The sequence below is a fragment of the Microcaecilia unicolor genome, chromosome 5 (genome assembly GCF_901765095.1).
Source record: "Microcaecilia unicolor chromosome 5, aMicUni1.1, whole genome shotgun sequence".
In the NCBI taxonomy this organism is placed as follows: Eukaryota; Metazoa; Chordata; class Amphibia; order Gymnophiona; family Siphonopidae; genus Microcaecilia; species Microcaecilia unicolor.
The window spans coordinates 312,835,652-312,854,894 of record NC_044035.1 but is presented as its reverse complement, the minus strand read 5'-3'; positions in this window follow the sequence as shown (position 1 = coordinate 312,854,894).

The following is a 19,243-nucleotide window of genomic DNA, read 5'->3' as shown; positions in this document are numbered from 1 at the left end:
TTTTCTCCAAGACTAGTATGGCTAGCAGAATTCTGTACTACATTAAAAAAACAAACATATTTGCAGTATATTACCCAAAGTTATGGGAAATAAAATAACACAAGCCAATATTCAGCCAGTGGGAGTTAGTGACTGACTTAACCTCAGATATTAAAAGCTGGGTATGTCTGCCGACCCAGAAGTGGGTACTGGCCAATATTCAGACCAGCGCACAGTTAACTCGAAGGATAAAGTTAAGACAACTGTTTTGCTGTCCTAACTTTTGGATCCTTTTACTAAGCTGTGCTAAAAAAAAGTGGCCGGGCAGCGCTGCTGACAGCACATGGGTTTCCCTCACACTGCATCCACATTTAGTGTGACGGTAAAATAGTTGCATTCAAGGTTTTTTTTGTAATGGTCATGGATAGCCCATGGTAATGGGTTAAGGCGGCGTCAGCGGCAGCAGCAGCAGAAGTGAAAAGCGTGCTGACTCTGCATGTCTTCAGCCTTCCCTTCTGTCTCTCAAGCTCTGGTCCCGCCCTCATTTCCTGTTTCCGCAAGGGCGGACCACAGAGCTTGAGAGACAGAAGGGAAGGCTGAAGGCATGCAGAGTCAGCACGCTTTTCACTTCTGCTGCTGCTGCTGCTGCCGCCGCCGACGCCTTAACCCCGACCAGGTATGACTTTTAAATTTCCGAGGTGGGCCCTGGTATTTGGATGGAGGGAGGGCGGGCTGCTCAGTCATTGAATGAGCAGCATTCTGGTTTCTCCCATGACAACCCTGGAACTGGGTGAGAGGGAGGGAGAGGGGAGGGGGGACCCTGGCCCTGGAATTGGGAGGGAGAGGGGAAGGGGGATCCTGACCCTGGAACTGGGAGGGAAAGGGGACCTTGTGGAACTCAGAGGGAGGGGGGATCCTATTGAACTGGGAGGGAGGGGGACCCTGGAACTCGGAGGGAGGTGGAGGGGGGACGAGGGGGAACAAGAGGTAGGGGGATGAGGGGGAGGGGGAATGGCACTTTGCGATAAATAATTAGATTTTGGGTTGCTGTTTGGGCACTCGGTCTCTGAAAGGTTCGCCATCACTGCCTTAGCGTGTCCCCTGGTAGTGGTCTTTTAGCACACATTAGGCCCACAGTAGGCTACTGCGCCTTAGTAAAATGGCCCCTTTATGTGGCTACAGAGGGGCCCTTTTACAAAGGCGTGTAAGTGCCTGCACATGTCCAGCACGCACCAAGTCATCATTACCATCCGGCTACCACATGCCCAGGCAGTAATTCTGAATTTGGCAAGCACCAAAAACATGTGGTAGAAAATATTTTCTATTGTGTGGCACTTACCCGGTGGTAAATGGCATTGGACACACACTGTGTGCCTAGTGCACGGGTAGCACATGAGACCTTACTTCTAAGTCAATGGGTAGCAGTAAAGTCTCAGGCTGAAAATGGACGCACTCTTGTTTTTTTATTTTGCCGCACGTTCATTTTCCGGCCCCTTAAAAAAGGCCATTTTTGCAGGCTGCGGCAAAAACTGACCCAGTGCACGCCCAAAAGATGTGTTTGCACTGCCACGGGCCACTTTCTGCCACGGCTTAGTAAAAGGGCCCCTTAGGCAGTTAACAGACTGAATAACATCAATAAGTGGCTAAATTTCCGCTCCATCCTAACTCTGCCCCTGACACACCCTCAAACTAGCCGGTTATTTATTTATTTATTTATTAAAAACTTGTATTTCACACTATCACAAAGTTCTAGGTGGATTACAGATTTTACATACTCAATACCAAATTATAAGTAAATACATAAGTAATGCCACACTGGGAAAAGACCAAGGGTCCATCGAGCCCAGCATCCTGTCCACGACAGCGGCCAATCCAGGCCAAGGGCACCTGGCGAGCTTCCCAAACATTATACACATATAATATCAATGTAAAAACAAAAACATCTCTAAATAGACCTCAATACATTAACAAATACATTAAAAAAAAAAAGATTCCTAGTTTGCCTCTTTATGAGTCACCTCCTTTAGCAGACCCTCTCATATGCCTGTAGAAAGAAAAATGTTTTTGATTACTCTCAACCTCAAAGATAGTTCATTCTACCATTAAGGCCTTGCAATAAAACAATATAAAATACTGAGCTTCTTAACTCATCTGATTTAATGTTTATCCACTCCTAGCCTAACTGAGATAATATTTAACCATCTCTCTGACCTCATGTGCAACTTTCTTCAAATCAGTCACCTTACTTTCAAATTCTTCCTACTTTCTTACTCATCTATATGTTACAACTTTGCCTTACCCTTCACTACCAATTATAACGTTCTATTACGCATTGTGTAGTCATTGCAAGTAGTATACCATGCCATATTTTGTATTGTTACTTGAATATTTTTTTTTCTGCTGTAATTGCCTATTGCTCATGTTTGATCTATTCTTACTGTACACCGCCTTGAGTGAATTCCTTCAAAAAAGGCGGTAAATAAATCCTAATAAATAAATAAATATGATAGGATGGAACTTCTAATGAAAATGTACTACCTGACCTCAATGGTCCATTAGCAGTGATATTCAGGGGCACTAACCAGCTAGCTTAGGGCTTCTTTTACAAAATTGCGCTAGCGATTCCCACTCAGCAAATGAGAGGAAGCCCATAGGAATTGAATGGGCTTCCTCTCATTTGCTGCACCGAGAATCGGCAGCCCGGCTTTGTAAAAGAGTCCCTTAGTGAGGCTTAATTGAGCATGAGCCTCTCTCCTATCCAGTTAAACCTCTTTGAATATCTACCCCAACAGTTATTATGCAATCAGACGAGCTTCTCGTAAAGTCTTCTCTCCTCCATTGTGCTCTTTTGAAGAATAAAACCAATGTGTGGTGCCGATGTGTACATTGTCGGCTCCCCTTTTCATCTCTACTTTATTCCATGGAATTGCACTATAATGTGCTGTCACAACTTTCACCTTTGCTTAATACCTGTCTCCCTAAATAAGCAGCAGGGCTTCAGAGCTGCCTTTACCCATGATCCTTCTCCCTGTGATTAATTATCTTTCTAAGGCATGCAGACAGTGGCATGGATTCCTATTTAGTATCCAGAAATACTCTGTGTTAAGTTAGATATATCTTTTGTCCAAAACCTCAACCAGAACTTCTTTTAAGTGAGTGGTTTCATAATTTATCTCCTTTCTCATTTGTTGCTGGCAGCAGTGATTGTGTTCTGTTTCAGTTCCATTAGCAGAAATGTAGACATGCTGAGGTTTTAATGATCGTCCTCATGCAGCTAATAACTGAAGCCTCTCTCCCTCTCTCTCTCTCTCTCTCTCTGAACCTGTGACTGGAGCTGTAGTAAATGCTTAATGGAAACCCAGCAATGAACTTGGAAAACTGGAACACTTTGGTGCTTCTTCTGAGCAACAGAACCGTAGCAAATGCAGTATGTCAGGGATCACATCGATGCTGAAAGCTAATGTTCTAGGCAAAGCCGGCTCCAAGATACTGAAAATAATAATACATTTTTCATAATATAAAACCAGATTGCTGAATTAAGATTGTGGAGCTCTGATTACATTTGCAAACTGTAGCCAACTCATAAACATGTTAGCTAATGAAAAGCAAAAATCATTGCATTGCATTGTATGGAGAAAAGTGCTTTGGTGTCCTATTGTGGCCTCAAAAATGCATGTAAGGCAACAACTTTGTATAATTTCTGATTTGCCAATAAAAAAACAGCTAGGATTCTAGAAACTTTGAAAGTGATTTTAATTTCTGATTATGAATTTCTTTCTGTTTAATATTGTATTCAGGTTATCTCCTTTTCTTCTTTGACTGCACATCTTTGGACAAATTCAAACTAGGGCTGCATTTCAATTAAAAATTTTAATAGTGATTAATTGTTTGATTAGAAAAATGTAGCAAATAAAGACTAGCCAGCTCATTTTCGAAAGGGATCGCCGGCGATCTTCCGACACAAATCGGGAGATCGCCGGCGATCTCCTAATCCCAGCCAAATCGGTATTATCGAAAGCTGATTTTGGCCGGCCCCAACTGCTTTTTCATCGCAGCACCGGCCAACCTTCAAGGGGGCGTGTTGGTAGGGTAGTGAAGGCGGGACGGGGGCGTGGGTAAGGGATGGCCGGCTTCACCTTATAATGAAAAAAAATGGCCGGCTCAAACGAGCATTTCGCTGGCCAGACTTGGTCCATTTATTTTTAGGACCAAGTCTGAAAAAAGTGCCCCAACTGACCAGATGACCACCAGAGGGAAGCAGGGATCACCTCCCCTTACTCCCCCAGTGGTCACCAACCCCTCCCACCCGAAAAAAAAACCTAAAACATTTTTGGCCAGCCTGTATGCCAGCCTGAAATGTCATACCCAGCTCCTTGACTGCAGTATGCAGGTCCCTGGAGCAGTATTTAGTGCGTGCAGTGCACTTCAGGCAGGTGGACCCAGGCCCATCCCCCCCCCCACCTGTTCCACTTGTGGTGGTTAATGTTGAGCCCTCCAAACCCCCCCAAAACCCACTGTACCCACATGTAGGTGCCCCCCTTCACCCCTTAGGGCTATGGTAATGGTGTAGAGTTGTGGTGAGTGGGTTTTGGGGGGGATTTGTGGGGCTCAGCACCCAAGGTAAGGGTGCTATGCACCTGGAAGCTATTTTTTTAATTGTTTTAAGTGCCCCCTAGGGTGCCCAGTTGGTGTCCTGGCATGTCAGGGGGGCTAGTGCACTACAAATGCTGGCTCCTCCCATGCCCAAATGCCTTGCATTTCGCCAGGTTTGAGATGGCCAGGCCCGGTTTCCATTATGACTGAAAAACGATGCCGGCCATCTCATATAAACCCGGCGATCCTGCTCTAAACCCAGTGAGCGATTTGGCCGGCGCTAAGCGTATTTCGAAAATACGCTTAGCTCCGCCCCGTCGTGGAGCCAGTCCCAAAGATGACTGGCCATCAATTTGGCCGGTGCCATTCGATTATGCCCCTCTATATGGCCTATCCAGTCTGCCCATCCATGAGAATAAATGCTATGGATGGGCATACTGGATAAGCCATGTTTCTATGTAACTACGATTAATCTTGTAATTTAAGTATGATTATCAGAAACACACAGAGAAAAATAACACCTATAACACCTATCTATAACTTTCTCTTTCCCTCAAGCCAACTCTCCCATTGCCTATCACACTCTCCTTCACCAACCTTTTTCACTAGTTTTTCTCTAAATGTAATCTCTCTCTCCCCCTTTCCCTCTCTCTTTTTTTCCACCCTCTATCCAGCATCTTCCTATTCCTCCTAAGTCCAGTATCCTTTCTGTCTCCCTCTACATGTCCAGCATCCCTGTCTTCCTATTTTCCAATGTCTAGAATATTTCCCCCATTCCCACTCATGTCTGGCAGCATCTCCTCCATCTCCCTATTCTCTTCTCTGTGTGAGGCAGCATCTCCCAATTTCTTCCTCCCCAACCCACTCTCTGTAGCTCTGGTGTATCTAGTCTACCTTTGACACAGTGCTCCATTGATGACCCAGGAGAAGGCCAATGGTATCATTCAGGCCCAGGACATGGCATGCAGCAGTGGGCTGCAGGCTACGATATAAGTCACGCAGTGGTCTTGGTTGTGGAGCAATTTGAGTGGGCTACTTAATACTCTACCCAGGGGAGTCTGCGAGCAGCTGCAGCAGTGCAAAACACAGTGTGAGCCTCTTCACTTTATTCAACCAGTCAGCACTTGAAGTTCTGCCCTGGTCCACCACATGCAGCACCAGTGATCAGGTGGCCTGATGCTGCTTGCTGGTGTGTATTCATGCATATGAGGGTCCACTACCCTGGCTGGAACTCAAAAGCGGTAAAGCTAGAGACTTGGCAGGTCTGTACGTGGGGGGAGTGGGAGATGCTACAATGTGGATAATTTTATTAGCTGCAATTAATTTTTTTAATTGAGACTAGTAAATAACACATTAATTGCAGCAGCAATTGCGAAAAACAAACCTACTTCAAACTTAATCCTGGAATTACTAAATCCCTCATCAAAACAAATAAATCACTTTTTCAAAGTATTTGAGGAATAAGACATGCTCAGAACAAAGATCGAAGATATTTTGAAGGATAATATTTCCAACACATATCAACTTTCTTTGACTAGTTTTCAAAGGTCAGAATCTTCTTCCCCAAGGTAAGGAATGAGGAAAAGCTAACAATATGAGAATATTATGTGAAACATAAATGCACTCTAATGACAGTCTTACAGGGTAAGGTAGGGGTGGGAGTAACATCTTATTTTCTTTTTTAATTATTCTTATTTATTACCCTTAAAGTGGGCTAACATGTCAATCATACTACTTTATATCAACTTTCTACTTTATTCATTGTGCACCAAAAAATCTCAAAAAATTTAAAAATAGCAACCTTGAAAAAAGTCCTATTAAATGAAAATAATTACTGATAAATACAAAAATACTAATAAAAATATTATTATTATTATACTAAAAACCTCCACCATTCACTAAAGGGCCTTTTTACTAAGCTGCATTAGGCACTAACGCATGCCTAATGCAGCTAAACAGTTTCCCTGCAAATGTTTAGTGGACTATAAGAATAATCTGTCAGTAAGGAGAGCCCTTACACCACAGTGGGAAGGCCTGGTAGTGCAGACAACAGAAGCAATAGCATGGCCAGGAGGAGTAATTAAAGGCCTCAGCAATCCTCTCCCAGCACTGGAACTCTCTCAGGAACTGGGGCTCACGGGTAAAATAGCTAAAGCATCTCTCACTTGAACACTCACAGGAACTGGGTCTCACTGATTGAGGAGCGATAGCGTCTCTCACTGGAACACTCACAGGGTGAGGGAGTAGATCTATTGTTTACTGGTGAAAAATTGGGCTACTATTAGTGACTGCAGAACACAATGCTATGTCCATTACTGTTTCATCACAGTGTTGACAACATTCTAAAGCTAACGCTTCATTTTGCAGTCAGTGTGTGTGTGTGTGTGTGTCTTAGCTCCACCTGTCTTTTGCAGAACACATAGGTTTGTTTGAGCTCATGCAAACAAACCTATGCATACAGATGCACAGACGCACAGACAGATGGACCATCCCCATAGGTTTGCATACAATGAAGGTAGTATGCCTGCAGATTTCTCTCGTGCATAATGATTAGAGAGATGCTGAAAAACCTGATCTCTGTTTGCAGCTCTCGAGGATTGAACTTGTGCACCCCTGCTGTACAGCAGTGGTTCTCACCTGTCCTGGGGTACAACCAACCAGTCGGATTTTCAGAATTTCTCATGAATATGCATAAATTTGCATGCCTGTCACCACTATATCCATTGTGGCAATCATAGAATTGGATTGCGCAGTACTACTCTAAAGGAACAGAACTATAAAAACTCAAGTGATCCTCTTGCGGGGAATTACAAGTATTTGATGGAGTCCTGAAGGAACAGCTTCTTTTTTTCTGGAACAACATGTGCAAATGTAGGACAAATAATGAAACTGGGGTCCTACATAACCAGAGGAGGGCGGGAACCAATAGATTTAAATGGATAATTTAAAGGGGTTAGTGGGCACTAGAATGCTGCCCACTAACCCCTGGATTCTATATAGATCGCACAAAGTTGGGTGCGCAGAGCATATGCATATGAAAATTAATGAGTTAATGAAGTGCTGAAAATCAGTACATGAAGTTAATTAGCATCAATTAAGATATTTGCGCACAACTGGCCTAGTTGCTCTTCTATAACATCTGTGCCTAAATTTCATAGACACAACTCAAAAGTGGATGTGGCCACAGGAAGGGCATGGGTGGATCAGGGGCATTCCCAGCTATTAGGCACAATGTTATAAAATACTTGGATTTCGGAACCCAACTGCCATCAGTTGGGCACAAGGATTTTCACCAGGTTTCAGCAGGCGTAAGTGCTCGCGCCCAAAGTTGTATGTGAGAATCTTCTTTAAGTGCTATTCTATAAAGGTCGCTTAGCCTAACTTTGGCCCTAAATGCACATTCAATATTGGCAATTATGTATGTAATTTCCATTACAGAATACTATCGTAAGTTGGCAATTACACGCCAACATTTAGGCTTGGCTGCTTACATCATGTGAATGGATGGTATAAATGACCACAATTAAATGTTGCAGTTGTGCACATTAACTGTATTCTAGAATCTTAGGGTCAGATTCCATAAATGGTGCTGAAAAATGGGTGCCAGAAAAGATCAGCGCTGAGCGGCCTAACTTTGGGTGCCAGACTTACGCAGAGACCCAGTATTCTGTAACAATGTGCACAACATTTTTGGAATGCCCCTGACATGTCCATACCCCTCCCATGGCCATGCCCTCTTTTGTGTTGCATGCGATGGGATTTGCGTTATAGAATAGCGTGCAGCCAGATGTGCACGCAAATCATAATTAGTACCAATTAATGTCAATAATTGGTTGTTAGCAGCCAATTATTGCTCATTCACAGCTCATTAGCCAATTACGTTGTGCATGCATCTCGGGATTGTGCCCAAATCTGGGCACCATATATAGAACCAGGGGCTTCGTGTGTGAGTGCTTAGCACGCCCCTGACCCACCCACCTGCATAGCCCTTTACAGTCACATGCTAAAGTATTTGAGGTCCTTTCACTAAGGTGCACGGAAAAGTGACCTGCGCTGGTGTAGACGCATGTATTGGACCCACACAGGTCCATTTTTCAGCACACCTGCCTTTTTTTTTTTTAGCTGAAATTGGACATGAAGCAAAATAAAAATTGGCACACCTCCATTTTGGGCCTCAGACCTTACCGCCACCCATTGACCTAGTGGTAAAGTCTCACGTGTTAACAGGACGGTAATTGTCAGCACATATACAATGCTGATTACCGCCCGGTTAGCGCTGCATGCCAGAACTTTTCCGGGGCACATTGTGGGCACGTGTAGAAAATAAAATTATTGCCCAGGCCACATGGTAGCCAGGTGGTAGTTCAAAATTGACGCAAGTAGGACACATGTACGTGCCTATGCGGCTTTGTAAAACAGCCCCTTGTGTGCTGTTTCTAGAATAGCGACTAAGTGCTAATTAGAGCCAACTCTTGGCTCTGAAAATAGTGTGATCTGACTGTTTCATTCTGCTCTGCATATAGTGTGCTCTGTTTTAATCTGCTCTGCATATAGTGTGCTCTGTTTAATCTGCTCTGCCTGTTGTGATTTGATTGTTGTTGTTTCTAACTGGTTTATTGATATCTGTAAATCTGAAAAGGAGATTTCAGATTTCAAAACTGCTAGCAAGTATTAGAACTTTTTTCCTTTCCGGGAGATAGGTTTTAAAACAAACACATTCCACAGGTTTTAAACTTTAAGCCCCCCTACCCTGCCCCTTAACCCACCCACCCCAAGACTGACACTTCCTAAATAAATTTCCTAACTATTCTACTTATTACAAATTAACTCCACCCAAATTACAACTGCCTCTGGTTGCTTATGTATGGCTGAGGACAGTGGTGTGCTGGAGCAGGCTCTCACGGGCTCGCAAGAGCCGTTTGTTAAGTTTTTAAGAATTTTGGGAGCCGGTTGTTAAAGTAGGCCTCCCCATGGCTACTTTAACAACTGACTCCCAAAATGTGGGCTTGGGCCCCCTCCTGTATTCTCTTTTACTTTGCTGGCAGTGATGCTGGCCCCAGCAGCCAAGTAAATAGACTGCTGCTGCTCCCTGCTCCTTGTTTCTGACTCTGAGCATCAGGCTGGGACTTTTCATGCAAGTGCAAGAAGGTTCCCTCATGCTGCTCAGAGCCAGAAACAAGCAGCAGAGAATGGTGGCAGTCCATTTATTGGCTGGTGAGGCTCAGCAAAGGTATGCCTAGCGTGCCCGCACAAGGGAGGGGAGAGAGAGGCATGTATTCCCCCGCCCCCCAAATTTCAGGGCCAGCTATGCTCGGATAGAGAGCCTGTTGTTAAAAATTTACCAGCACACCCCTGGCTGAGGAGTAAAGTTAATCTTGCACAGTATTAACCCCATCATAGCATACCTGTTCATTCCCATTCCAACAAACAGGATGACTTTTATTCTCTGTAATAATTGTGGTGTTTCAGTTTCAAGGCCAATTATCTGGAGACTTAAGGCTTGTCCTGTCTGTCATCAGCTTGCTAGTTTAAAACAGGAGCTCAGTAAGGTAAAACAGGAATTAGATGCACTTAAAGCAGCTTCTAAGACTACACAAAACCATGCAGCACAGAATCAAGCCAAATTCACACCACTGCCTCCAAGGATAAAACCACCTAGGAATAGATGGTTCACAGTAGGCTCAGGCAGACTTCGCTATGTGCACCAGAGGCATCCGCCCTCACAAGTGTTGCCCCTACAGAATTCTTTTGCTCCATTACAGCACGGTGATGATCCTGAAAATAGAACTGAGGCAGAAGAGAAGGAAATGAAGTTGGAACAAAAGGATATGAAGGTACCCAAAGAGAAAAGACAACCCCAAATCACAAATGTTGAAGCACATACCAGGAAATGTACATGGAAAGCGATGGCCACAAATGCTCACAATCTAAGCAATAAAGTTCATGACCTTCAAGCACTGATGTTGGAGGCAGACTTAGACATTGTTGCAATCACGGAGACATGGCTTAATGGTTCCCATGAATGGGATGCAAACATACCAGGCTATAATCTGTTTAGGAAGGATAGAGAGAGTCGTAAAGGTGGAGGAGTAGCTCTATATGTGAGAAATGATATCACGGCGACCGAAATGACAGGGACCTGGGGAAAGGAAGAAGCGATATGGTTCACCTTAAAAAGAGAAAATAGAACCTCTATACACATGGGTGTTGTCTACAGACCTCCGAAACAATTGGAGGAATTAGATAAAGACCTGATCGCAGATATTCAAACGTTGGGAAACAAGAGAGAGGTGCTGTTGCTGGGAGATTTCAATCTGCCGGATGTAGATTGGAAGGTTCCGTCTGCGGAATCAGAAAGAAGTAGAGAGATCGTGGACGCTTTACAAAGCGGTTTGCTCAGACAAATGGTGACGGAACCCACAAGGGAGGAAGCGACACTGGATCTGGTGCTCACAAATGGGGATAGCGTGTCAAATATTCGAGTGGGTGCCCACCTGGGCAGCAGTGACCATCAAACGGTTTGGTTTGATATTACAGCTAAAGTGGAGAGCGGCCACTCAAAACTCAAAGTTCTGGATTTCAAGCGTGCTGACTTTAGTAAAATGGGGGAATACCTGAGGAAGGAGATGATGGGCTGGGAGGAAATATGAGAAGTGGAAGGACAGTGGTCCAAGCTGAAAGAAGCTATAAATAGGGCCACAAACCTTTATGTAAGGAAAGTAAATAAAAGCAAGAGAAAAAGGAAACCGATATGGTTCTCCAAGCAAGTGGCTGAGAAAATAAAGGCTAAAGAGTTGGCATTCCAGAAATACACAAAAACTCAAGAAAAGGAACACAAGGAGGAATACAGGATGAAACTGAAAGAAGCCAAGAGAGAGATACGTCTGGCGAAAGCGCAAGCAGAAGAACAAATGGCTAGAAATGTAAGGAGGGGTGACAAAAATTTCTTCAGGTATATTAGTGAAAGGAGAATGACTAAAAAGGGAATTGTGAGACTAAAAGATACTGTGAACCGCTATGTGGATAATGATGAAGAAAAAGCAAATTTGCTAAATAGATACTTTTGTTCGGTTTTCACAGAAGAAAATCCTGGAGAAGGACCGCGATGGACTGCAAAAAGTACAAATGAGATTGAAGTGGATAGAGCCCCGTTCACGGAAGAGAGTGTGTATGAACAGCTTGAAAAGCTAAAGGTGGACAAAGCCATGGAACCGGATGGGATCCACCCCAGGATATTGAGGGAGCTCAGAGAGGTTCTGGCGGGTCCTCTTAAAGATTTGTTTAATATATCCTTGCAGACGGGAGAGGTTCCGAGGGATTGGAGAACGGCAGAGGTGGTCCCTCTTCACAAGAGTGGTGATAGGGAAGAAGCTGGAAACTACAGGCCGGTAAGCCTCACTTCGATTTTTTGAAAAGTAATGGAAGCGATGCTGAAGGAAAGGATAGTGAATTTCCTGGAAGCCAATAAGTTGCAAGATCCGAGACAACATGGTTTTATCAAAGGGAAATCGTGCCAAACGAATCTCATTGAGTTCTTTGATTGGGTGACATGAGAATTGAATCAGGGGCGAGCTATGGACGTAATCTACTTAGATTTCAGCAAAGCTTTTGACACGGTTCCCCACAGGAGGCTCTTAAATAAACTGGATGGGCTGAAGATAGGACCCGAAGTGGTGAACTGGATTAGGAACTGGTTGACGGACAGAAGCCAGAGGGTGGTGGTGAATGGAATTCGCTCGGAGGAGGGAAAGGTGCGTAGTGGTGTGCCTCAAGGATCGATGCTGGGACCGATTCTGTTCAATATATTTGTGAGTGGCATTGCCGAAGGGTTAGAAGGTAAAGTTTGCCTATTTGCGGATGATACTAAGATCTGTAACAGAGTGGACACCCGGGAGGGATTGGAAAACATGAAAAAGGATCTGAGGAAGCTAGAAGAATTGTCTAAGGTTTGGCAATTAAAATTCAATGCAAAGAAATGCAAAGTGATGCACTTAGGGAACAGAAATCCTCGGGAGACGTATGTGTTAGGCGGGGAGAATCTGATAGGTACGGACGGGGAGAGGGATCTTGGGGTGATAGTATCTGAGGATCTGAAGGCGACAAAACAGTGTGACAAGGCGGTGGCCGTAGCTAGAAGGTTGTTAGGCTGAGGTGTGACCAGCAGAAGAAAGGAGGTGTTGATGCCCCTGTATAAGTCGTTGGTGAGGCCCCACCTAGAGTATTGTGTTCAGTTTTGGAGGCCGTACCTTGCAAAGGATGTAAAAAGAATTGAAGCGGTGCAAAGAAAAGCTACAAGAATGGTAAGGGATTTGCGTTACAAGACGTATGAGGAGAGACTTGATGACCTGAACATGTATACTCTGGAAGAAAGGAGAAACAGGGGTGATATGATACAGACGTTCAAATATTTGAAAAATATTAATCCGCAAACGAACCTTTTCCAGAGGTGCGAAGGCGGTAGAACGAGAGGACATGAAATGAGATTGAAGGGGGGCAGACTCAAGAAAAATGTCAGGAAGTATTTTTTCACGGAGAGAGTAGTGGATGCTTGGAATGCCCTCCCGCGGGAGGTGGTGGAAATGAAAACGGTAACAGAATTCAAACACGCGTGGGATAAACATAAAGGAATCCTGTTGAGAAGGAATGGATCCTAACTGAGATTGGGTGGCAGAGCCGGTGGCAGGAGGCGGGGATAGTGCTGGGCAGACTTATACGGTCTGTGCCAGAGCCGGTGGTGGGAGGCGGGGCTGGTGGTTGGGAGGCGGGGATAGTGCTGGGCAGGTCTGTGCCCTGAAAAGGACAGGTACAAATCAAGGTAAGGTATACACAAAAAGTACCACATATGAGTTTATCTTGTTGGGCAGACTGGATGGACCATGCAGGTCTTTTTCTGCCGTCATTTACTATGTTACTAACTAACTCTAATTATTACCAATAATTGGTTGATAGGACCAATTAGTACCAATTTTTCCACATAAGTGGCAGCGTTCAATAACCTACGCATGCACTCAAGATTATAGAATGAGGGAGTAAGCACTTCTAAAGTGTCTGCTGCTGATCTGCATATACACAAAGAAGGGGTAGAATCAGCACGTGTTTTTAAACTTGCGAGCAGTAACCTTAGCAATCAAGGCCTCTGCACTACCAACTGTTGAATCCAACATCTCTAGCAAACATTCCAAACTCAATTACCGTTGAAAGTAAGATCTTGACAACAGCCCTGGTTTTCTGCTGGCTTAATCCAAGCTCAAAACTACCTGACTCAAGTGCACTTCAAACAAATCTGCTCATTCTTAGAAAAAAATAAATAAGTTGGTCCCCAAACTGTCCTTCTGCTATCTGAGTATTACCGCTTTAGGTGGCCAGTTGAGTACTACAAATAATTTGTTTCTTACTCAGGGGTCCTTTTACAAAGACACGCTAGCATAAGCGTGCGCTAAACGCTAGAGACACCCATATATTCCTAGGCCTTCGTAAAAGATCCCTTCAATGATTGTAATGATTGCTATGCTTAAGTATAAACAGAGCATGGTGTTAACGGATGAAAATTATCTGCTCCATAGTGAATGCTTTTTCTGAATATTTATGGATCACCCGCTGTTGTATAAATCACTGGCAACTTCCTTTCTGTTTCCATTTCTAGAGCCCTTTGTAGTTGTGTAAAATCTTTGATGTTCCTAATCAGAATGTGCTAATAAATATTTCATACAAGAATGATTATTCTTCTGATTAAACAACCTGCATGGTATTTCTGTTTAACATGCAATGCAGTAGCCTGTTGTCTGACTTCCTGTCTCTCTTCTGAGCCCCAAATATTTCCAAATCCCACACACACACACACACACACACACACACACACACAACACACACACTTTGAATTATAATACTGGAATCAAAACAAGGATGGAGTTGTGAAGCTATACACAATTGTAAATTCTTTTTATTTATGTGATTTTCAAATCAACCAAACATATAATCACTCATTCAGAAATATATAAGCAAAGAGAGGATCCACACACAAAAAAAAATTAAATCAAGGGAGATCTAAATATTCCACTTTCTGCACTAAAATCTCCAACAGCAGTGGATCCAAGATGTGGAAAATGTAAGGGAAATCACGCCAAACATAATGAAAAAACAAGCACTAAACCCCATCTGTTTTTTATATCAAGATCACTGGAAAGCTGAGCTATTGAAATAACACCTTAATGCCCAGCTTTTACAGCATCACATCCCACTTGTCTAAAGCTGTCTCCCACCTTTGGTAAACCTGATTTTCTCTTTTATTCTACCTCTTAGGGTCTACAATCGCCTTATTTAAATGACAATCCTGAGACAAGAAACATCTATCCACTCATAGGTGCCAACTTTTCAAAATGATTGGGTATACTAAATATAACAACAAAAAGAAAAAAAAAAGTGAATAAACTAAAAAAAAAACAATTTAGTTAAATATCTATCAATAGAAATAAAACAAAATAAAACATGGAAAAAAAAATAAGATGATACCTTTTTTATTGGACATAACTTAATACATTTCTTGATTAGCTTTCAAAGGTTGCCCTTCTTCGTCAGATCGGAAATAAGCAAATGTTGGTAGATAACAGTATATATGAGCGAAACATTAAAGCATTTCAGTGATAGTCTGTATGCATGGAGACAGGGGATGAGTGAAACATCAAAGCATTTCAGTGACAGTCTAACAGGATGGGGGTGGATAGGTGGGAGACAGGAGAGCAATACAATTTACAAAGCAATACAATTTTATGCTTTGTAATGGGCTAGAAAACCCAGATCTTTAAGTCCTGTCTGGTGGGTGTCAAAATATTTAATCATTTTGACTTCAAAGGTCTTACGTTCCTGTATTGTTTTAAAGTTCCCTTTCAGGATCCTTTCCATAAAATCACTGGTACCGTGTTCTGGTTTTCTAAAGTACTGTCCCACAGGCGTGACATCTTTGTTTGTACTGGCATTTTTCATATGATATCTATGTAAATTGAATCTCTTCTTTAGCATCTGACTTGTTTCTCCAATGTAGCAGCCTTCATCACACTTTTTACACTGAATGATATATACCACATTGGAAGATCAGCACGTGAAAGACTCCTTAATGTTGAATATTTTTCCTTTGTGAATGACCGTGGGGTCCTGTGAAATGTTTTGGCATAGTTTGCAGCTGGATATATTGCAAGGATGTGTGTCATTCTTTTCTTTTTGAGTCTATGTTGGGAGCTTACTTCTAATTAGCTTATGTTTTAAGTTGGGTGGCTGTCGGAAAGCCAGCACTGGTGGGGATGGGAATATCTCTTTCAGAAATTCATCCTCCTGGAGTAGAGGCTGCAGATCTCTTATGATTTTTCTTAATTTTTCCAGCTCTGGGTTGTATGTCACTATAAGGGGGATTCTGTCTGTGGCTTTTTTTTCTTTGTACTGTAGCAGATTTTCCCTGGGTGTTTTGAGGGAGGAGGCAATATTCTTGGAGATTATTTTGGGGTTGTAGCCTTTCTGTTCGAAGGATGCAGTCAGGGTTGCGAGGTGTCTGTCTCTGTCCCCTGGGTCAGAGCAGATACGGTGGTATCTTGTGGCTTGGATGTAAATAATGGATCTTTTTGTATGTGAAGGGTGGAAGCTGGAGTTGTGGAGGTAGCTGCATTTGTCTGTGGGTTTCTTGTATATGGATGTTTGTGTATAGCCATTGCTGATTGAGACTGTGGTGTCCAAAAAATTGACTTTTTCTGGGGAGTAGTCAATTTTGAATCTGATTGTAGGATGGTATGTATTGAAGGAATTGTAAAATTGTTTCAGAGTTTCTTCCCCTCCAGTCCAAATCACAAAAATGTCATCGATGTACCAGTAGTATTTTAGGGGTTTGGTCTGGTATGTATTCAGAAATGTCTCTTCCAGCTCAGCCATAAAGAGATTGGCATATTGGGGTGCTGTCCTGATGCCCATCGCAGTGCCCATTATTTGTAGATAGATATCATTGTTAAAGCAGAAATAGTTGTGAGTTAAAATAATTTGATTAGTTTTGTAATGGTTTCTGGTGAGTACTGATGGTCCAGTGTGGATGTTTTTAGGAATTTCTCACATGAAGCTATGCCATCTGCATGGGGAATGTTGCTGTATAGTTGCGAACACTGGGCCATTTTTTTAACACAGCTGGGGGAAAAAAGGCTTTTTTCAATAGAGGCAATAATTAACTGTGCACTAGAATTAAAGGTAGCGTACGGCTATTTACTGCCACCCATTGACCTAGCGGTAAGGACTCATGCACTACATGCAAAGTACTCATGCAGCACACGCCAATATGGCTGCATTGCTGAATACTGACGGGAATGCCCCCAGCAGTAGAAAATAGAAAAATATTTTCTACCATGGGAAACAGCGTATGCCAACTTTGGCATTCCCGCTGGGTGGGCATGCTAACTGGGTTGTAGTGTCAATTTGGCATGCTCTACATGCACGGTAGCCCTACCACCACTTTGTAAAAGGGCCCCTTAGGCAGATAAATGCTAAATATCAGCACCTAATGTATATATATGGCCGCCCTTGCTCTCAGTAAAATACAAGTCAATGGCTCAGGCTAAAGAGCTAGGCCTCTACAAGCAAATGGCTCATAATAAGAGCTGGGCTTCTCTTAAAAATCCAAAGTCATCTCTGATACAAAATACATTTTTCTGCAGCACAAGCTGAACTGAGTTCTCAGGGAGCTGGCACGGGAGGGGGTCTTTTGCTCTTATAAACATGCCTGGGACTGGCATCAGTGAAGAGTCATGAAAGATGTTTTGGGCTAATGAAAGTAGATAAAGGGGTAGATGTACATACTTAGAGAGTATTCAGAGGGAGGGGGGAGCTGAGAAGAGCTGAGAAGAGCAGAATGACCGATGAAGTCATCTCGCCAGCTGTGCTTTGCACCCCTTTTGTGTATAGTTAGAACCTGGGACCTAATGAAGTCACCCTTATCGGTTCCTTATCAACTGATAAGGGATAGCAAGTTCTGCTGACAAAGCTGGATCCCATTGGAATCCATTGGGTTGAGACAGTATAAAGGAAGCACCCCGAGAAGTGTAAGACGCAGAAGGAGAGACAGAGAGAGAGAGACAGACGCAGATACAGAGGCAGATGCAGATGGAGGAGAGAGACAGAGTACCACCGAGAGCTGATGTGTCATGTGATTCTGTTCCATTGTATGATTGACTGAATTGCTGGTATCATCATTATTGGGTAATGTATCAATGCTAATTAATACTAATAAACTATATCTCCTTAACTAATTAAAACTGGGTTCCTCTTTAATTACAGACTTAGCTACGGCTGAGCCTGTACCGAACTGCCATGAGCAGATTCAAGGTTGGGAAAGCTAGATATTTGGAGGGCATATGTAACTTTGCCCAGAGAGATGAGACGGACCACTGCTTCCGCTGCCTGATTAGCAAAGGCAGATTCTGAGAAAATAAACACTAACCACAAAAATTCTTACTCCAGCCCCCAGACTGCCCACAAAATCACCTGTTACAGCTTTAGGATAGCCTCACACAAGCAATGTAGCCAGCCAGGAACCTTTCCTGGTCAGTTAAATCTCTTTGAATATCAGGCCCAAACATCAAAGAAAATTACAATATTTCTTTCCAAAATATCAGTACTATTTTTTTAGAAACAGTTTCTTGTACTTTATATAATATTTGTATGGCTCTGTAATCAGTATTCTGAAGTGAAACCATACAAACAACATGTGTAGTGTCACAGTGACATTGGGGAAATAATATCTTCATGTGGAATTGACTACATCAAAGTATATTACATGTATATTTATTTATTTGGATTCTGCTCACACCTTTTCAGTAGTAGCTCAAGATGTGTTACATTCAGCTACATTGGGTATTTCCCTGTCCCTGGAGGGCTCACAATCTTTTGTACCTAAGGCAATAGAGGGTTGAGTGACTTGCCCAAGATCAGTAGACACTGGGACTTGAACCAACCACATCTGGATGTAAAGTTGGGTGCTTTAACCACTAGGCCTCTCCTCCACTCCACTTGTCTATTTCCATGGAATAGTACCCCTATCTTGCAAAATTTTGTCTAGTTGATCAAGTAAAGAATGTTTAGTCTCTTGAAACTTAATCAGACACTTTTAAGGGAACTTTAAATACAAAGAAGTTCTCATTGCAAGTGTCCTGTATTTTAACTGTATAAACATTTTTCATTTCAACTGAGTACATCTAGCCACATCAAGAAAAAATTGTGGCTTCTGACCACAAAAAAAGTAATTCCTTTTTTTTTTTAATTGCAAAATATGCTTTTAAAAACAGACATCCTATCTCTTTAGGAAATAAAAGTGACCTGCAGGGTTGCCTGTGAATCAGTATTATCCTGGTTAGTCTTCAAAAACTTTATTAGATCAAAATCTAATTGAAACTCCATTATATTATAGCCCCCTCCCTTTTCTCCTTTCTTAATAAACTAGCCTTTAAGCCCATAAAAACGGGCAAGATTTCCAGCTACCTCCCCCCTCCGTGCCAGGCCCCCTGCACTGACAGCGCCTCTCACCTCCGTGTGAAAGCACTGCAGGCAGCAGCAGGTCGCTCTGCTGCTGCCTGTAGCACTTCCACATGGAGGTGAGAGGCGCTGTCAGGTCAGTGCAGGGGACCCAATGCGGAGGTGGCGGGGATGG